Here is a 6,000-nt window from a genome sequence, read left to right as displayed (position 1 = left end):
TGCTCTCCCCACTCCGGGGACCCTAAAAAAGGGGCTCGTCGCGTCCCCCCCCGCCGGCACCGGGCTGACAATGGGGGCGGCGGGGCCTGACCCCGCAACACCGACCCCCACCGCGGGGGGTCCCCGCATCCCCCCGGCCACCTCCCACCTCTGCCGGGAACCCACCCCGGGATCCCCCCCAACAAAACACCAACGGACCCACCAGTAAGGGAAGCCCTGCAAGTGCCTCGACTGCGGGAAGAGCTTCATCTGCTGCTCCAACTCCATCACCTGTCGGAGGACTCACCTTGGGAACAGGTGACCCACATTCCCAGTGACCCACCTTGGGAACAGGTTTGGTGACCCACATTCCCAGTGACCCACCTTGGGAACAGGTGACCCACATTCCCAGTGACCCACCTTGGGAACAGGTGACCCACATTCCCAGTGACCCACGTTGGAAACGGGCTTGGTGACCCACATTCCCAGTGACCCACATTGGGAACAGGTTTGGTGACCCACATTCCAAGTGACCCACCTTGGGAACAGGCTTGGTGACCCACATTCCCAGTGACCCACATTGGGGAGCCCCCTGGCTGGTGGACTGTGGCAGGATAGTCCCATGTGTGATTTGTGTGGGCACGGACCCAGTTACACACAGGGCATGCGGTTGAATCAAATTTATTAAGAACAGCATGAGCTGATACAGACAGTCCAAACTGTGACACGTCATGACGTGACCTCTCAGCCAGTGACATTCGAGCACTCTCTTGTGCATGTGCAGCAGAGCACCGAAGGAACTACAAGTCCCAGAATGCCTTGTGGTACTTCCTATAATATAAATCGCTACATTTCCCCTTTATTATAATTAGAACGAGTTACAGAACAATTTTTAAACCTTTTTCCTAAACATTTCTTAACATAAACAAACTTATCTTAAGCATTTATAAAAACCAGGGCCTAATGCGGTAAGGCCTTTATTAAAACTGGTCACAACCTTATTAACTGTGTCACTTTCAATTATTCAGGGTTTGTAAATATGGTTTGTGTAAGACGTTTTATCTGAGGGTATTTGTGTAACTGGGAGAGAAGCATCAATTTTATCTCAAAGGGAAGTGTGTCAGGTTATGGGTGTTGTGTTCAATTGTATTTGCTGGGGTTGAGGTAGTGTTATTGTAGGACTGTATTTTATTTAAGGCATCTCTGGCATAAAGTGGGTTTGAATTCACTCTCATACGTACGTCCACACAACGTTCCTCATTCATACGTAGGTGGCCACTTCTCAGTCTCTCCTCACACATGCACACTTAAGCCTTTTATTATGTCTCTGTACTTCAGTCACGTAGTTCAGGTCTGGTAGTGGTCATTAGTTATGTGTTTCTTCGATTCCAGTTTCTTCATCTGTCACTTCTGTTGATTGCTCTTGCTCTGAAGAAGGGCTAATATAAGGCCTGACACATCTGGAAGGGATCCATTGTAATTTACCTGTGGATACACAGGCATCTCCCCTCCCCCACGTTACGAGGTCCACTGGTCCTGACCATTGCCCTGATATTAAATATTTATCATGACTGGTGGTTTGGGAGAGGAAAGTACCTGAGATTCGTGTTGATGTTGGTACCTGCCGTGATCTGTGTCATCACAGTTTAAGAAATTTAGGACATATGACACTTTCCACAGGTGTTCCTGGGACTATAGATAGATTCCCCCCTTTTTTGTTTTTGCAGCATTCCCTTCCATGTCCAGTGTGCTCTCTCCACCATAGCTTGTCCCGTGGGTGAATGTGGTCTGCCTGTGGAATGAAATATCCCCCAATCCATGAGAAATATTTTGACTTTGAGGAACAATAGGCAGGAGCATTGTCTGTCTTTGTGGTTTTTGGAATTCTCAAAGTTGCGAAGCAACTAAGCCAGTGTCGGAAAACATCCCTTGCCTTTTCCCCAGGGTGTGCAGTGGCATTTATGTGTTTGGAATGTGTGTCTGCTGTGACATGGACATACTTTAGCCGACCAAGTTCAGCTCTGTGAGTAACGTCCGTTTGCCAAATTCCATTGGCTGCTGTGCCTCGGGGATCAACCCCTTCCTCAGATGGCACTGGGGCAATTTGCTGCCAGTCAGGACATGACATGCTGATACCTCGAGCTTGATTCACTGTGAGTTGGAACTGCCTCTTTAACGAGCGTGCATTTTGCTGAAAGAATAGGTGGGAGAGTTTGGCCTGCTCAGAGTTTTGGGAACTGCAGCAACCACAGCAGCAGCATCTGCTCTTTGATTGCCCTCTGCTCTGGGCCCTGGCAGTTCTGTGTGGGAGTGGGCATGCATTATGTAAAAGTCAAATTTTCTGTGGTTGACAAGGGACCATATAGTACGTATCTCTGTGAACAAATAAGGATTAGTGACATCTCAAAGGAAAGAGGCTTCGAGACGTGAAACCAACCCCGCAGCATAACACGAATCAGTAATGATATTCAGTGGCTGCTCACAAAACAACTCAAAGGCTATGCAGATAGCAGCAAGCTCTAAAACCTGTACAGAGCCTTGGTCTATGGTCTGTACTTGATTGTCCCAGTGTCCTGTGACAGGATTTATCCATGTCACTGCGGCCTTTTTTGACGTCCAGACGTGTCAGTAAAAACAGTGATGCCTGATACGGGTTATGGCCGGCAGCGACACGTGGCCATTAGAGGTAGATTCCCCATTTGTGCCCAGAGTCTGTGCTTTGGGAAGTGAATGGAAATGTCACCACTGTAGTCTGCCAACGCAGCGTGAAATCCAGCGTCCTCTGCGAGAAGCCAGTCCAAGTTGTCTTTGGTTGCTGGAACGTAGATGCCAAGTCTCTGAGCAGTTCTGTTATTCCAAGGTTTTTCGGCATCAGTTCATATCCCCCCTTGGAGTCTGTTTTGCCCGTGAAGGTGATCAGGAAGTGACCTCTGCCAGCTCTTGGCTCATGAATCCTTGGCTGGTTTTTTCCTCTGTTCTGTCCAGTTGCAGAGGGGAGTGAGAGAGTGGCTTTAGGGGGACCCTGGTGTCCAGCCAGGGCCAACCCACTACACCTGCTGTCTGTGCCCAGTGACTGGACCTGGTGACAGTGATGGAACGGAGCACGATGATCCTCCCTCCCTTCCCTGGGTGCTGCTGGACAGACCTGGTGTCTGAGCCCAGCGGGAACATCTGATCCCTGTCTGTGCACTTGTCCCTTGAGGGGACAGGCATCCCTCTCGTGCCCAGTCCTTCAGCCCCTCTGCCACCCACCACCACAGCAATAATTCCTCCCGTCAGACCCCAAAGCCAAACCCCAAAGCCGCCGAGCGCCGGCAGCGCCGGGAGCCAGACCCGGCAAAGGGCTCCTGCCCCTGCGCTCTCCCGGCGGGCGGGAGAAGCCGTGCCTGGAGCCGCTCGCTTTGCGCTGGGCTCTGCTGCCTCTGCCCCTTCCCACCACCCCACCTGCTTTTGGACAAACCTATTTCTTGATCCTGAAATGCGGGGCCGGGGCGGGATGGTGTTGTCAGGTCTTCCTGGCTCCTTTTGTTTCTCAACTCTGCCTGGCTCCGGGGCACGGCTCGGCCTTCGGCTCTGCCCGGCTCTTTTTGGCCTTCGGGTCTCCCTGGTTCCTTCCAGCCCTCAAGAGTTCACAGCGACATCGCTTTTGGGTCCTTTGATATCGGCCCAATGCTGCTCCTCTGTGGCACAGCGGGGCCTCCTGGAGCCATGGGGACATTGGGACACTCCAGGGACACATGGAATCAAGGCTGCCCCTTGACCTACGGGACCTCCTGGTGCCCTGGGGCACCTCGGACACTTCCTGGCCTCCTGATGGCAAGGAGAAGCCTGTGACAATGCAGGGCCTCAGGGACCCAAAGGCACCCCGTGACACTGGGGCACCTCGTGGTTATCGGTCTCTTCTGACAGTTCTGTGCAACCACAGAGAGACAAAACAGTGGAGCCTGAGCGTGTTGATCCAAACTATTCCCATCTCACCTGAAGATGTCCCTGCTAACAGAGGTCCTGTGTGTTCCCTCTGCTCTCTGGGCACTTGCATCCTTTGAGAGCTGCCCATCACTCTGGTAGCCAAGAGCACAGGGCGGGGAATCCCCTGGAGGGGGAGCAGAGACATCTTTCCTAGATCACCTTGCTCAGAGCCCCATCCAACCAGACCTTGAATGTTTGCAGGGATGGGGCATCCACCACCTCCCTGCAAATGTGTTCCTGTGTTTCAGCATTCTCACTAGAAAATAGTTCTTCTTTATCTCTGGTCTGGACTTGCACTTTTTTAGTTTAACTCCCTCACACCCTGTCCTATTAGGACAGGCCCTACTGAACCCTTTGCCCACATGTCTCTAAAAAGCTGCCTTGAAGTACTGGAAGGCCCCAAGGAGGTCTCCCCACAGGTTTTTCTTCTGCAGGCTGAAGAGCCCCCACTCTCTCAGCCTGTCTCCATGCGAGAGGTGCTGCAGCCCTGGGATCCCCTTGGTGGCCTCCTCTGGAAGTGCCCCAAGAGGTGCGTGTCTGTGCTGTGCTGAGGAGCCCATGGAGCTGCAGGAGATGCCAGGGCTGGCAGGGGAATCCCCCCAAGCCATTGCCATTGCGGGTGGGTGCGTTGCAGACAGCCAGAGGAGCCCAGAGCTGGAGGCAGCACTGCAGGGGGGTCTCAGCTGAGCGGAGCAGAGGGGCAGAACCCCCCTCCCCTGCTGCCCACGCTGTGGGATGAGCCCAGGACACGGGGGGGTTGTGGGCTGTGAACTCCCATTGCTGGCTCCCATCCTGCTTTTCATCCCCCACTATCCCCACGGCCTTGGATGCAGGGCTGCTCTCCATCCCTTCAGCCCCGAGCCTGGCCCTTGAGATCTGGGGGCATTTGACACCCGCTGGCTCCTTTGATCCCCTTTCCCATTCCTCCCAGAGCCCAGGGAAGGACTGAGGGGCCTTGGCTGATTGTCCCTGACCCTCCCCTGCCCCGACACCAAGCTGTGCTCCTTGGGGAGGGTGCTTGGACAGCCCCAGTCAGACCCTGTTTCCCGCTGCGCCCCCAAACCACCGGGTGCCCCAGGGGACGTGGGAACACACATGGACACGGGAAGGCACCCGTGGAGGTGGGAACACACACACCCAGACAGACACAGAGCATTTGTTTTGCTGTAGGGGTTTATTGATTCTTGCAGGGAAATTGCCAGGGCACCCAGGGGATCAGGGGGGTCCTCCAGGGATGATCATCTCCTCATGCCGCTGGAGGGGGCCAGGACACGGGTGTCACCACCACTTCCAGTCCTGAAAGACAGAGCCCCAAACGTCACCCCCGGTGTCCACAGGGACATGGCAGGGGCCTTGTCCCCACCCTGTCTGTCTGCAGGGAGCTGGGGCAGGAGAAGGGAATTGGATGCTGAGATCCATGTGGCCCCCAGAGCCCCCCAGCCCGGGATGCTCTGACACCTCCCCGAGCCCCTCCCTGCCCTCCCGGTGAGCCTGGGGGTCTGCAGAGCCCCCAGTGCAAGGCCAGGCTTGGGGGCAGCTCTGTCCAGCTGCCCCGGGACACGGAGCAGGGACAGCCCCCTGCGTGTCCCTCTGCTGTCCCCAAGCTCTGCCCACTGCAGAGGGCTCAGGGACCCCCCAGGGCCCTGCCAGGCTCCTTTGGGGGGCTGAGGAGCCTCCCATATTTCTCACCTGGACATGCAGAGAGGCAGCCGAGCGTCACTGGCGCATCAGCTCCACCTGGTCAGCCACGGGGGGCTGGGGACAGAGGCAGGGTTAGAGACACACTGGGCTGGTTCTGGGACAAACTGGGTAGGACTGGGACACACTGGGCTGGACTGGGACACACTAGGCTTGACTGGGACACACTGGGCTGTACTGGGGCACACTGGGATTCTGGGGAGGGTGGTGGCCATGAGAGGGGAGGGTCTGTGCCCAGCAGAACTTGGGGTACCCACCTCAGACCTCTTCACTCGACCGATATCCATGCCTCCCTGGAGAGAGAGCATGAGGTGTCACTGGTCACTGGGGTGTTCCCAGGCCCAGGAGGGATGG

Source organism: Manacus candei, unplaced genomic scaffold (genome assembly GCF_025592945.1).
Source record: "Manacus candei isolate 608988 ecotype Guabito, Panama unplaced genomic scaffold, ASM2559294v1 h1tg000118l, whole genome shotgun sequence".
Classification (NCBI taxonomy): Eukaryota; Metazoa; Chordata; class Aves; order Passeriformes; family Pipridae; genus Manacus; species Manacus candei.
The sequence above is the reverse complement of the archived record's forward strand: the minus strand, read 5'-3'. Positions refer to the sequence as shown.